At 42.2% G+C, this 14,768-nt stretch overlaps 1 long non-coding RNA gene across 1 annotated transcript in view; it reads right to left on the minus strand.

Annotated features, from left to right (window-relative positions):
* The window catches only part of LOC126983844 (uncharacterized), a 73,230-nt gene that overhangs the window by 31,459 nt on the left and 27,003 nt on the right, over positions 1–14,768 (minus strand). The window contains exon 3 of the long non-coding RNA XR_007736265.1: positions 11,194–11,258. This is a non-coding gene — a long non-coding RNA (uncharacterized LOC126983844). The remainder of the gene's footprint in view (positions 1–11,193; positions 11,259–14,768) is intronic.

Genomic DNA, 14,768 nt, shown 5'->3' on the forward strand with positions numbered 1-14,768 from the left:
GTTTTTCTCGTTTTTTTCATCTTCCGCCTCCATTCCTAAGCCTTACCTGTCCTCTGAATTTGTACGATGCCTAGGAGGAGGAGGAGGAGGAGGAGGAGGAGGAGGAGGAGGAGGAGGAGGAGGAGGAAGGAAAGTACAAATATGGAAAGCAAAAAAGGGAAGAAAAATACAGGATAAGAAAGAAGAAGAAGAAGAAGAAGGAGGAGGAAAAGAACAAGAAGAAAAGGGCAGAAGACAGTGGAGGAGGAGGAGGAGGAGGAGGAGGCAGAGGAGGAGGAGAAAGAAGATGACGATGGTAACAGATTTTTCTTTTACCTCCAAGCTTCTCAGATCAACCTCCTTATACTGCATTCCTCTGATCCTTTCACCTGATATCCTCCTCCTCTTCCTCCTCCTCCTCCTCCTTCTTCAGTATCAATGCATCCTCTCTCTCTCTCTCTCTCTCTCTCTCTCTCTCTCTCTCTCTCTCTCTCTCTCTCTCTCTCTCTCTCTCTCTCTCTCTCTCTCTCTCTCTCTCCCCCTTTATTCTTATTCTATCTTCGTATCCTTTCGTTCCTTCCACTCCCCTTCCCTCAAACAATTACTCTTCCTTCCATTGGAATCAATTACACTCTCCTCTCTTTTACTCTCTCTCTCTCTCTCTCTCTCTCTCTCTCTCTCTCTCTCTCTCTCTCTCTCTCTCTCTCTCTCTCTCATATCTTTGTCTTACTACAGGTACGCAAAATTTAATTACAGGTATCAAAAAATTAATTAATCCTCTCGTTGCGTGGATGTACTTAGCTGTGTTGCCCTTCCTTCCTTCCCTACCTTCCTACCTGCCCCTTTGTACCTTCATCCAACCTCCCTTCCCATCTTTTCCTAACACCTTTACCCTGTTTTTCTCCCTCCCTTCTGCTGCCTCCTCTCCCTTCCCAGTCCTGCTTCGCCACGGATGTTGACACTCTCCTACACCTTCGCTTCTCCTCCCCGCTGACAGCCATCGATCAGTGTGTGTGTGTGTGTGTGTGTGTGTGTGTGTGTGTGTGTGTGTGTGTGTGTGTGTGTGTGTGTGTGTGTGTGTGTGTGTGTGTGTGTGTGTGTGTTTGAGAGAGAGAGAGCGAGCGTTATGTACCCCCCTCCCCCCTTCCCTCGACAAAGTCCTATGACGCGACTTTTTGTAATGGTCTAGAACTGAAAGTAAAAGAATAAAGTTTAAAATTAGAACCAAGCGACTAACTACTACTATTCCTGCATCTGTTGTTATTAATGTGGTGGTAGTGATGGCGGTGGTTGCGGTGGTTGTGTTTGTGTTGTTGTTGTTGTTGTTGGTGGTGGTGGTGGTGGTAATGGTGGTAGGTAGTGGTAATTGTTTGTATGTTGTTGTTGGCATTCTAGTGGTTTTGTTTTATTTATATGTTTACCAAAACGGTTTAGGCTTGTTAAGGAGGGGAATTCCAAGGCCAAGACGGTATGGTTTCGACAAAATATAAAAATGGCATCTTCCTAGAGTCCAAAAATCATTCAGTGGCTTTTCCTTTCTTCTTCGATCCGGCAATAAGATTTAAATGGACTCAAAAGGGTGATAACAAAACAAGGATAAGACAGTATGACAGTATGGTACTATCCTGCATACATTAAGTAGGTCATACACCGAACAATAACTATTCATGAACTATCCGTTTTCTGAGGCAGGATGAAACCGCTGGACACGAAGGGTGATTCCAAAAACAAGAAACACGTAAAATAAAAAGAAACGATCCCATGAACACATAACGAATCGGAGCAAGAATTTACAACACGGCCAAGAAGATTAGACCTGAGAACATACAACAATAAGTGCGCATTGAGTAACAAATAAAACTAACGGTCGCGTACGTAAACATTTTGGAAAGCAGAGCAAACAGTGCGCGAGGAATTTATTAGATATCTTAAGCCTAAAAGCCCAGATGCAGCGCCGTTTCCACCGAGAGTCTGTGTCTGCAACCAACAATTTCTTAGTCGTAATGGGGCGTCGCTCTCTCGTGTTTACCCTCCAAACAACACAAACTTTATACCTTCCCGAGACGCCTCCTGTTGCTTGTGAACCTGCCTTCCCGCCCTACCTGCCTCCTCACCCTACCTGCTCGCTGCCTCCTTCTTCTTCTTCCCTTTCTTCGACCCTTCTGCGCCTGTTCTTCCCCCTACTACTGTTCTTCCATCCCTCTGTTGTGTGTGTGTGTGTGTGTGTGTGTACCTGCCTCCTCCCCCTATCTGCTTGCTGCCTTCTTCTTCTTCCCTTTCTTCGACCCTTCTGCGCCTGTTCTTCCCCCTACCACTGTTCTTCCTTCCCTCTGTTGTGTGTGTGTACCTGCCTCCTCAACCTACCTGCTTCCCTATCTGCTTGCCGTCACCTCCTTCTTTCTTTCCCTCGTCTCCTCCTCCTGTTCCTTCCCCTACTACTGCTCCTTCTTCTCCTGTTGTTTGTGTGTCTGCTTCCTCGCCCTACCTGTTCTATACCTATTTTCTTCCCTACCTGCTTGCCCCCTCCTCTTTCTTGCCCTTTCTTCGTGTCTTCTACTCCTGTTCCTCCTCCTCGTCCGCGTTTCCTTGTCTTGTTGCTTGTGTCCTCCTGTCTCTCCTTCCTATCTGCCACCTTCGCTTCGCCTTTTCTTCCTTCCTTTCTTTCTTCCTTCTGTTTCATCTGCTCCTCCTCCTCCTAATCCTCCTCCTGTTCCTCCAGCTACTCCTTCACCTCCTTCTCCAGTTGTTTGTGTCCTCTCTCTCTCTCTCTCTATCTGTCCTTCCTTCCATTCTTCTTTCTCCTCTTTAAATTCCATCCTTTCTGCCGTCTATATCACCTCGTCATCTGCTTCCTTCTCCTGTTGCTTATGTCCTCCAGTCTTTTCTTCATATAAGCCACCTTCGAATTCCCTTCCTTACACTATCCCTTCTGTTATTTTGCTTCCCTTTATTATTTCAACTTCCAGCATTCTTCCTTCTCCAGTTTAACCTTTTCCTCCTCCTCCTCCTCCTCCTCCTCCTCTTTCTCCTCCTCCTCCTCATCTTCCCCAGCTAATCCCCGTCGTCCAAGCCTCACAGATCCTATTTTTCCCTTCAGTTGTATTTTCTTCCAGTCGATGCTCTCTTGTTTTTCCTTCTCCTCGACCCTAAAAACACTCCCTCCCACTCACTTATTTTCCAGTTACTTATATTTTCATGGCTCTTGTTATTTGTCATTATTATTGGTATTATTATTATTATTATTATTATTATTATTATTATTATTATTATTATTATTGTTGTTGTTGTTGATAGTTTTCTTCTATTATTTATTTTCATATTATTATTAAAGTTATACATTAAGCTCCTGAATCAGCTACCACCACCACCACCACCACCACCACCACCACAACAACAACAGTAACAACAACTCAACATTGCGTAACGACGATAAATCATGCCAGACGAGAGAGAGAGAGAGAGAGAGAGAGAGAGAGAGAGAGAGAGAGAGAGAGAGAGAGAGAGAGAGAGAGAGAGAGAGAGACTTTCTTCCACTCGCAGATCCATTTAGAGGGAGAAGCACCCACCACCTTTCTCCTCCTCCTCCTCCTCCTCCTCCTCCTTCTCTTCCTCCTCCTCGTGCAGATCCATTAGTTCACGGGACTCCAACGTTCCCCTGTGGACGGGTTCACCTCTCTCTCTCTCTCTCTCTCTGTCTCTCTCTCTCTCTCTCTCTCTCTCAATCCACTTGGCTGGCAGTATGGAGGAGTAGCATGGTGCGTCTGCCCTACCCCCACACAGTGCTCCCTAAAGTGCCGGTATAAAACATCCTGTCAGTGCGCCTCGGGAGAATAGGGAATGTGTAAATTGGCATACCCGAGCACCCTTTGACTATTCATTTCGATTTTCAAAAAGCGCCAGACAAAGTCCCCCCATTAGAGGCTTATCTCAAAAGTGCGTTCTCACTGAGCAGGCGAGCACCTATTGCATGTGGGTCAAATGATTGGCTCACAGACAGACAGCAAGTGGTTTTGGAAGCCGAAGAATCCGACTGGACTAAACAAACATTTTACTTTTAATAGTGGCGTGCCTCAAGGATAGGTTCTAGGATTTACACTTTTCATAATGTACGCAAATGATCTGAAAAATGACCACTAATCAACAGCAGCCAAATTTGCAAATGACACCGACTTATGAGGTATAGCAACATGTGCTGCGACCTAAATAAACTCACAGACTGAAGCAACAATAGGCAAATGTATTATAACATTGAAAAATATAGGGTAACTAGTACAGTTTCCTCTTCTTATATATACATTTTCCGTAAAATTTCAATGCCTTGTTTTCTATACAGGACATGGTGTTTGCTTTCAATCGATTTGCTGACGGCACGTTGAGGGAGGAAGAGGTGGATGGGGTGGATGGGGAGGAGACTTCTTCTATTCTCTCCTTACCTACCACACATACTCTCTCAGCAGTACCAGTAAACCAACAGAAACCAATGGGATAGACAAACAAGTCCCCTGGTATCTGTTCTTTCTTTGTATTCCAGTATAACTCCTCCTCCTCTTCCTCCTCCTCTTCAGTATCCACATCCGCCTCCTCGTCCTTCTCCTCTTCCCCACTTTTTCGTCTCCTTCTTGTTCATATTCTCCCTCCTCAATATTCTTCTCTCCTCTCCTAACTCCTTCGGTGCCTCATTTGAGATGGGCAAGAAGAAGGAAGCTGAGAAAATGGACTGACTCTTCCTTCTAAATGAGAGCGAGGAGGAGGAGGAGGAGGAGGAGGAGAAAAAGAGGACATGGAAGGGAAAAGTGAAAGAAGAGGAAGTGGAGGAGGAGGAGGAGGAGGAGGAGGGCACAACGAACAAACAGGAGGAGGAGGAGAAGGAGGAGGAGGAGGAGGAGGAGGAGGAGGGTCGGAACCTTTATTTACGAGGTTCGGGTCCTCGTGTCCCTTCTGGTTGACGAAGTTTTTAACGAGAACAGAAATGAGAGTCCCCGCGTGTCGCCATTATCTTCAAAGTTGACAGAAATGAAGAAAAGTTTATCCTTTGGACCCTTGAAGCTCCCTTTTAAAGCTGGTTCACGCGATAACACCACCACCACCACCACCCCGGAGAGTACCCAGTAGCACCGTGGATAGTGGGAGAAGGAATCAACTGTGTACGTGGTGGTAGTAGTAGTAGTAGTAGTAGTAGTGGTGGTGGTGGTAGTGGTACAAGTGGTAGAAATAACCTCTCACAAGACGGATGACTTTGAGACTGACAAGGCGCCATCATTACACAAGTTTCCGTCAAGTGTTTATGTCGAGGAAGGCAGCGAGTGTTTGCAGTCAAGCGAGCCAGCGAGGAGCACTGGGAACACACGATCAGTCCACAGACACCACAAGACTACCGATGACCCTTCCTAGTCCCTATCAGTGCCCACGAAGTCATCCAACACAAGGTTTGTACAGATATGAACGTTTATTCTTTTAGTAATTGGCGTTAGTTTTTTCAGAGGTTCAAATGATGGTGAGTCTAAAAGATGAATGTCAGTCTCGATCCTATTCATCAGATCTTACTTTTGACAACGACGATGAGAAACAAGCCGTGATAACAAAGCGAGCAGTGACAAATACAACAAGAAACGCAGCCTCAATAAAGAAAAAAACACACATACAAAAAAAAAAGCAAAATAAAACAGCGCAAAATCGATGACAGAAACAAAGAGGAGTGACTTCGTATTGCAAGAAAAAAAGGTAAAACGAGAGGAACGGCAGGGAAAGAATGACAGACTCGAATGAGGTGATGATAGAAAGGAAATGATGAGTGATGTAGCTTGAAGAGGAAGGGAAATGCTAAGAAGAAGAAGCAGAATTCGTAGATGAAAAGGAGGAGAAGGAGGAGGAGGAGGAATGGCAAGGGGGAGATCAAGGAGGAGGAAGAGAAGGCAGAAGATGAAATAGAAGAAAAACAAGAAGAAGAAGAAGAAGAAGAAGAAGAAGAAGAAGAAGGAAGAAGAAGAAGAAGAAGAAAAAGAAGATGAAGAAGAAGAAAATCAAGGAGGAGGAGGAGGAGGAAGAGGAAAAGGACTAACAGATTTCGTTGGTAGCCGTGGAGAATTTCGGTTTCTCTTTCAAGACGAAATCAAATTTTGTTTTCCACCTTCCCTCATTCTTTTTTCCTGGTATCCTGACCTAAACCTCTTTTATACTAGTTTTCTTCTAATATATATATATATATATATATATATATATATATATATATATATATATAGATAGATAGATAGATAGATAGATAGATAGATAGATAGATAGATAGATAAGATAGATAGATAGATAGATAGATAGATAGATAGATATAGATATAGATATAGAGATAGAGATAGAGATAGATATCGATATATATTTTCTTTTCTACATCTTCAGCTGTCCTGTAGATTAAGAGGTGAATTCAAAGTAGTTTTATTTTCAGAATATTTCAAGAAAGAAGAGAAGCACACAAAGGAATCCTATTTTCGCTTCCATCAACGTGATGTAAATAGAAGGGCGCGTGAGCGTACACACACATAAAAAAATATAAAAAAATTCCTTCATTCTCTATTCACACGCGTCCCGTCACTCAGAGTCACTTACTCCATGCACGGAATACACTAAATCCTTCCCCAACTAAACCCGTTACGCTTTTTCTTAGCATTAGTAAAACAATACTCGTCATGATAAATACATAATCAGTTCACGTTTTTTTTTCGAATTACGTTTGTACAACTAAATAAACATAAGCTATTAATAATTATCATGTACTTCAGTGACAGAGAAGCGTAAGGGAAACAAAACGTGCTCGACTTTACTCGTCTAAGCTTCCTCTTGTTCCCCGAGGCACTGTCTGCGTAATCTCACTGTCACTGTTCTCTGTAACGCCAACGCTGGGTATTTTTGCCCAAACTTATTCGAACTTATTTTTGTTTTCATTTTTTTAAGGGCTGTTGTTGTCGGGTGCGTAGTGAAACAAACTTTGTCGTAACTCTGAAGCACGTACTACAGTTATACCGTTGTTGTTGTTGTTGTTGTTGTTGTTGTTGTTGTTGTTGTTGTTGTTGTTTTTGTTGTTGTTGTTGATGTTATTGCGGTAGATTTTGCTCTTATCTATTTCTCCTCCCTCTTTTTTTCTTCTTTAATCATCATCCTCATTATAATTTTTCTACTTCTTCCTCCCCTTCTTCTTCTTCTTCTTCTTCTTCTTCTTCTTCTTAGTCTTCTTCTTCTTCCTCCCCTTCTGCTTCTTCTTCTTCTTCTTCTTCTTCTTCTTCTTCTTCCTCCCCTCCTTCTTCTTCTTTTTCTTCTTCTTCTTCTTCATCATCATCTTTTCCCTCTAACTTGTCTACCGGTAATATCTTCCTGTTTTCTCTCCTCCACACTCGCCTCCCTAATGTAGACGGAAACGTAATCACCTCTGCTTCCTTAATCGACTTAGGGGCCGCGAGTGTATGAGACCAACCTCTCCTCTTTTTACAAACTTCCCTCACTTTAAATTCCCTCACACTCTCCTCCTGCTCCTCCTCCATAACACTCTCCCTCCATTTAAAGCTCCCCTTCCCCTTCCTTCTTCTCCTCTCTTTCTCTCTCTGGCTCTCTCACTTCCTCCGTGCGTCTTTCTCCTACCTCGTCCTCCTCCTCTTCTTGAGATGGCTGAAGGCGCCGCGGTGTGAGGAGTCTTGCACCACTACTTCCCCTCAAAAGAAGCGGTTCAGGATGCCCCCCCTCTCACCCTCCTTTTTCGGAACATCACAAGTGGCTGGCGACTCTCTCTCGCTCTCTCCGCGTCTCTGTTTCTCTCCTCCTTCGTCTGTGCCGCCGCCGAGAGAAACTTTACGCCCGGCCTGTGTCTGTGTCTGGGGCTTAAACTTTATGCCCTTCTGCACCTGTTCCTTCTACTCCTCTTTATGTCTCTGTACACCTGCTCCACTCTGCTCCTCCTCCTCCGCCTCTTCCTCCTCCTCTTCATCTTCCCTCAGCTCCTCCTTCACCGTTTCCTCTCCGTTTATTTCTCCTCTTTCTCGGTAAGTGTTTCATGTCTTCCTTCAGGGTTTTTACTTTTTCTTTTCTTCTTCTTCTTCTTCTTCTTCTTGATCTCTTCCTTTCTCTTTCTTCATTGGTTAGCTTATACAGCTGAAATTATAATCTTCGAGGTCTATTCTTTTTATGTTTGTTTTCTATATTTTTCGTCTTGTCACTGTTGTTGATGGTTTTTTTTAATTGTTGTTGCGATGAGGATTTTTTTGCCGTTGTTCTTTTTCATAATCTTTGAAGTCTTTTCCTTCGTACTTCTTCTTCTTCTTCTTCTTCTTCTTCTTCTTCTTCTTCTTCTTCTTCATTTTCAACTCTTCTTCCTTTCAGTCTTCATATTGCAGAACATTATTTAACCATTTGTACAGTAAATGATCTTAGCATGATATTAGCAATTTTATTTCGATAAGCAAATAACTAGTACGCAGAGTGGGAAACTTACAAATTATTAATTCTTGAAAATCGCAACCCGTTTAGAAAGCGGAAATCAAAGAACGTCCGGACAGCCAATTTTGCTTGCCCTCACCGAGCCAGTCACGTGTAGGCAAGCGGCTTTGTGACGAGGAAGCGACGCCAGGCAGCTGACGGCGCCGCTGGACCAAAGAGTGCAGGGGATATTATTTCATTACGAGCAGAAGAAGCTTTGTAGAACATGAGAAAGCGGTACAAGACGACAAAACTGAGAAGAAAATATACATATATAAATACATATGTAAATAAAAGTTTTCTCGGTCAAAATTAAAAGCAAAAAAAAATACGAAGGTGTGAGCAGCATGCGTCACCTCGTGCAGGAATTAAAGTGCAAAGGAATATCTCGTCACACTCAGTAATATTCCGCATGAGAGGGATTCTCATGCCTCTACTTCACTTTCACAGATAAACCCTGCAAGACTCTGTTTTCCACTTTATCGTTATTTAGTATTTACTTGTGCCTAAAATCATGATGTGGATATCGAGGCTGCTCTTAAACTGGACTGTAACCTGACATTGATTTTTTTACTATATTTTCGTTTTCGGGGAGAATTTGACCGGCATATATTTGTTTTCACATGAGATCAGACTGTCAGTTGATATTCTACCTTGGCTTAATTAACTTAAAGTGATGAGAAAAATGGAAAAAGAACATAAGTTAGGCTTACAGGGGCTGCCTTGAATAGGCCAACCAGCCTCTTACAGACGCCTTACGTTCTTATGTTTATATGTTCTTATAACAATGATAATAATAACAATAATTACAATAATGATAATAATAATAAAAGTAATAATAATAATGATAATAGTAATGATATTAAGTGAGACACGATTGAGGGGATTAGGAGCACGTAGAAGAGAAAGAGGAGGAGGAGGAGGAGGAGGAGAAAGAGGAAGAAACAAACTAAGAAAAATATGAGTAAGCGTAAAAATAAAGCAGAAGTAAAGTGAATTGAAGGTGGAGGAGAAAAGCGAGGGAATGAGCCTGAAAAGGAGAGCAAAAAGGAGGAGGAGGAGGAGGAGGAGGAGTCGCCGGAACCACGAGGTCTGTCTGGGATAAAAACGGTGCGAGAGTCTGTAAAATGGTTAGCAGATGTGAAGCTAATGGGGGGAATCGTTCGAGAGAGAGAGAGAGAGAGAGAGAGAGAGAGAGAGAGAGAGAGAGAGAGAGAGAGAGAGTAAAACCGAAACCAAAACTTTGCCGTATCAGTAAAAAGTATTGGTTCTCCTGAGGCAAAGAAAACAAAAACAAACAAAAAACTTGAAATAAAACACAAAAGGAACGAAAAAAAAAAGTTATAGAAAAAACACACTAATAAAAACATAAATCTAACCCATAATAAGGAAAGAAACGATAGAAGTAAAGATAAATAAAGAGATAGAGACAAAAATAGAGATGAAGACGAAGAGAAAAAAATATATATATCTTCTTATCCTCGTCCCCAAAAGGAGGAAGAAAAATAAAGTCTCTGAGAGGAAGAAAAAAGGTAATCTAAATATAAAGTTTGAAACGCGAGGAGGAAATTAAAGTAAAAAATGAGAGAAAAAAATAAAGAAATTCAGAGGAAGTAAATTTGAGTCCCATTTGTGGTCTTCTTAGCGTGAAGAAAAAATATAATTAAGCCTAAATAGAACTTAATGAAGGAGAAATTGAGAGAGAGAGAGAGAGAAATATCAGCCGGATAATACAATACCCGACTTAACACTTTCATAATTATCTCTCTCTCTCTCTCTCTCTAAATCTCTCTTTCCACTCTCTTCACTCTTCTCTCTCCCACGTTATCGCATCTCCCTATCTCTCCTCCGCCCTATTATCTCTATCTCTCGCCTATCTCCCTTCCCCGTATCTCATTTTACAGGCGCTTTCCCGCTTCGCTTAACAAAGATAAGAAGCCATTGTTTTGATACCAGATGGTGGAGGGGAAGAAGGTGTAGGGGGGAGTGTTAATGGCTGTGGTGGTGGTGGGATGATTGTAGGGGTGGTGGTGGTGGTGGTGGAGGTGGTAAAAGTTATATTTGTTGAGGGAAAAGACGGAGATTCGGTGAAGTGAGTTTGTCAGTAAGAAAACGTACAATAAAATAATTAAGAGAGAAGGAATATAATCGAACAAATAGGGAATAGGCGAAGGAAATGAGAGAGAAAAGACATAGAAAATAGGAAACAAAATATGAGATACAATGCAGGTAGGAAAAAAATTAACCTAGAGACGAAAAATGAGTGAGGAAGGAAAATATAGGGTGTAAATAGGAAATAAATGGTGGGAGACGATATGCAGATGAGAAGAATGTTGTTGTTTATGTATGAGGAAGTGTATAAGATTTTCCGCATTATTTTTATTTTATATTTATTTTATTTACAGCCGTCTCATTTGTTGTAAGAAAAAAATAATAATCCCGAAAATCTTATACACTTCCTCATACATAAACAACAAAAAAAGAGGGAAAAAAAGGGAAAAAAGGGGGGGAGTGAGGAAAAAGGAAATTGAAGGCAGCAAATAGAAAAATTGGGGAAAAAATGCAGATGGGAAGATAAAAAAGGCAAGATCTTCAAACCTTTCTCATATATAAATAATAACACACACACACACACACACACACACACACACACACACACACACACACACACACACACACACACACACACACACACACACACACACTATGAGCCATTAAAAAAGAGTAACACTGGGCGCCTCTTTCCGTCCTTTGACTCACCTGGACGGACGCTGACGAGGCAGGTGAGAAGAGAGGGACTCGACGCTGCCTCTGCCACGTCCATCCTGCGGGGAGAGAGAGAGGGAGGTTAACACACACACACACACACACACACACACACACAAGTACCCCCCCCCCCACACACACACACTCCTCTCTAACACTGCACATTCAACCTTGCGTCCAGTCCTAATCTCCCTTGCCCGTGAAGTGACAGATGTGAGGATGCTGTGAGGCTGTGGGGGGTGAGGGGAAGAGGGGAAGGGAGGTGATAAAGGGGGAGGCAGGTGGGCTTTGAGGTGAGGCTGGTGGGTGCGTAAAGGGCTGCCTCGCTCTATGTAGTAGCACATCAAACAGAGCCATAAATATCGTGTTAACACAAACTCGTTAATTTCTGGGCGACAAACAGTTTTTTATTGCCACCATCACCCCGCACATTTGGTTCCTCTCTCTCTCTCTCTCTCTCTCTCTCTCTCTCTCTCTCTCTCTCTCTCTCTCTCTCTCTCTCTCTCTCTCTCTCTCTCTCTCTCTCTCTCTCTCTCTCTCTCTCTCCCCTTAGTCTGAACCTTATCATTCTGTGCAGTTTTATTGAGCATTTTTTTATTTCTTGCCTTCATTTTCAAGATTTTAATATTTTTCCTGCTCTCTCTCTCTCTCTCTCTCTCTCTCTCTCTCTCTCTCTCTCTCTGCGTGTACCCTTCAAAATATTGAGTTTTCTTCTTATATTTCGCGTTATTTTAAATTTATTTCGTAGGTGTTTTCTGTGTTCCTGCCCCTACCGTGTGTCTCGGCGAAGGACGCAGGACACGGAAAAGAAAAATGACAAAAGAAACAAAGAAACATGGAAGGACCATCACAAGGCACATTTGAATTGCACCAGAACCTGACGAAGAAAAAAATATATGTAAAGAAAGTGTTCGCTCTGAGACAAAGAAAAAAAAGAGAGGAACGCAAGACAGGAAGAACGAGGACCGACAGACTAAGCAAAGGAAGAAAACCGGAAAACAAAATAAAATGACAGAAAGAAAAGAAAGACTAATAGAGGAAAGATAAAGAAAAAAAAATCATAAGAACAAAAAGAAAATGAAGACAAACTACAAACGGAAAGACAGAAATATAAGCAAGACAAAAACAAAACAAAAAAATAATGGAAACAATGAACAAAAAAAGTGTTTGTTCCAAGGCACGAAAATACAAAAAGGAAAAAAAAAATATAAAGGGCCACGTTGACTCTTTACCTGGTCCGCCGCACCTGTCCAAAAAGGAAAATAAAAGTGAAAGGGAAAAATGAGAAAAGAGAAAAAGAGAGAAAAACCGAACCCTTTCCTGGAGGAGGCGACTTGGCGTACCTTTGTTGTGCCACGCTGGAGGAAAACATCAGAATTCCCTTATTTTCAACATTTTTTGATCTTGTTATTTGTTCTCCTAAGTCAGAAATCGTTGTCCCTGTTCGTTACTTCCCCCCCCCCCCCACTCCTCCCTCCTTTCTTCTTTCTTTGTCTTCTTTTCCTTCTATTGTTGTTATTCTTTTCCTCTTATTATTATTATTGTTCCTTATTTTTCTCTTTTCTTGTATTTTTCATTGGTATTATATTTCTGCAGCTCCATTTGTTTCTCTTTCCTATATTATTTTATCCTCTCTTTCACTGTTCCCTCTTCTTCTTCTTCTTTTTTCTTCTTCTTCTTCTTCTTTTTCGTTGTCTTCAATTTTTCATCGGTTTTACACTTCTGAACTTTTATCCGTTTATCTTTTCTCTTTTCGTATGTCCTAACTTCCTCTTTTCTCTCTTCTTCTTTTCTTTCCTTCTTTTTCGTCTTCTTCTATTTTTCATTCGTTTTACACTTTCACACCTTTATCCGTTTAACTTTTCTTTACTCTTATATCCTCTCTTCCTCTTTTCCTTCCTCCTCCTCCTCCTCCTCCTCCTCCTCCTCTAGGGTGCAGCAAAAAGCTTTCCGCCTTATTTGATCTTCCACTTTCACCTCCACTGCACTCCCAACTCTTCGCTTGCAATGTTGTTTCTCTCTCTCTCTCTCTCTCTCTCTCTCTCTCTCTCTCTCTCTCTCTCTCTCTCTCTCTCAGGCACTGCGGAGGTCACTGCGTCCCATAATCCTTGTCACCAGTCCTTCCCGTCACCCAGGAAGCGGCGGCCTTGGAGTCACTGCGTTAAAAATGCTTCTATTTCACCCACTTCCGAGGTGTTGAGTTGACGCCCTCACTTCCTTCCTCTTACTCTTTCTTGCTCTTCCTCTCTATGTCCTCCTTCCGTCTTTACTCCTCTCCTCCACCTCCTTCTCTTTTTCCTCCTCTTCGGTCGTTTATCTCTTTTTCCTCTCCTCTCTCCCTGATCTTTCGTCTCTTGTTTTTTTTGTCTCATCCTCTTCCCTTCTTCTTCTTCGACTTCGACTTGGACTTCGACTCTCGCTCTCGCTCCTGTATTCTTCTTGCCTCCTCGGACTCCAAGAAGTGATGACACGCGTACTTTCGCCTTGCTCTTATATCGTAAAGGTTTCAACATTTCTTGTGATTTTGCAACATTTTACCGCCGCTAAAAATACCCCCAAAGAAATATAAAGTTAAGGAAACACGGAGCGGAAAACCGAGGCAACTTAACATTAAACGAATATTTTCAACTTAGTTTTGATGTGTTTTTTTTTAAGTTGCAGACGCACACTCATCGTTTTCTTTGCTCCCAGTGACGTGTGGAGCATAGAGGGAAGCCGCCAGTCTGCATCTTACGATATTATTACGAAACCTTAAATTCATCTTTCATAGAGCCAACTCAAGATGATTATGATGATGATGATGATGATTAGTGAAGTTTAGAGTTTAGTTAAGAGTTTAATGAAGCTTAGAGTTTCGTAAAGTACCAAGAGGGAAAGAAAGGCAAAAGGAAAAAAGAGAATATGGTAAGACAGTCTCAAGGAAGAAATATTTATAAGATGAAAGAGGATGAAAGAAAATGAGAAGTGGGAGGGGGAGGAGGGCGGGGACTCATGCATATTACGTAGGAATGAATTAATCTCTCTTGGTGTAATACAGAGGTAGTGAAGATAAAAAATATATATATAAAGTATGCTTGAAGTAGGAGATAACCAGAGGAGGAAAAGGAGGGAAGAAAAAAATGTCACATGTAATATTTTTCTGGAACCAAACCCGCCTTTCCTAGTGTAGTAAAACAGGAAAAGTAAAGCTGAGTGTTTTCTTGAGAAGGAAAATAGGGAAATAAAGCTAGAAGTAAGTGTTTAGTGAGTGTCAGAGTGGGGTGTTAAAGGAGAGGCCAGGAAAAGGAGGAGACGGAGGAGAAGGAGGAGGAGGAGGAAGAAGAATTCAAGGAGGAGGGGGAAGAAGAAGAAGAATTTGAGGAGGAGGAGGAGGAGGAGGAAGAAGAATTCGAAGAGGAGGAGGAGGGGGAGGAGGAGGAGGAGGAGGAGATGGAGAAGGAGGAGGAAGAAGAAGAAGAAAAATTCGAGGAGGAGGAGGAGGAGGAAGAAGAAGAAGAATTCGAAGAGGAGGAGGAGGAAGAAGAAGAAGAATTCGAGGAGGAGAAGGAGGAGGAGGAGGAGGAGGAGGA

This window comes from Eriocheir sinensis, chromosome 55, assembly GCF_024679095.1.
Source record: "Eriocheir sinensis breed Jianghai 21 chromosome 55, ASM2467909v1, whole genome shotgun sequence".
Taxonomy (NCBI): Eukaryota; Metazoa; Arthropoda; class Malacostraca; order Decapoda; family Varunidae; genus Eriocheir; species Eriocheir sinensis.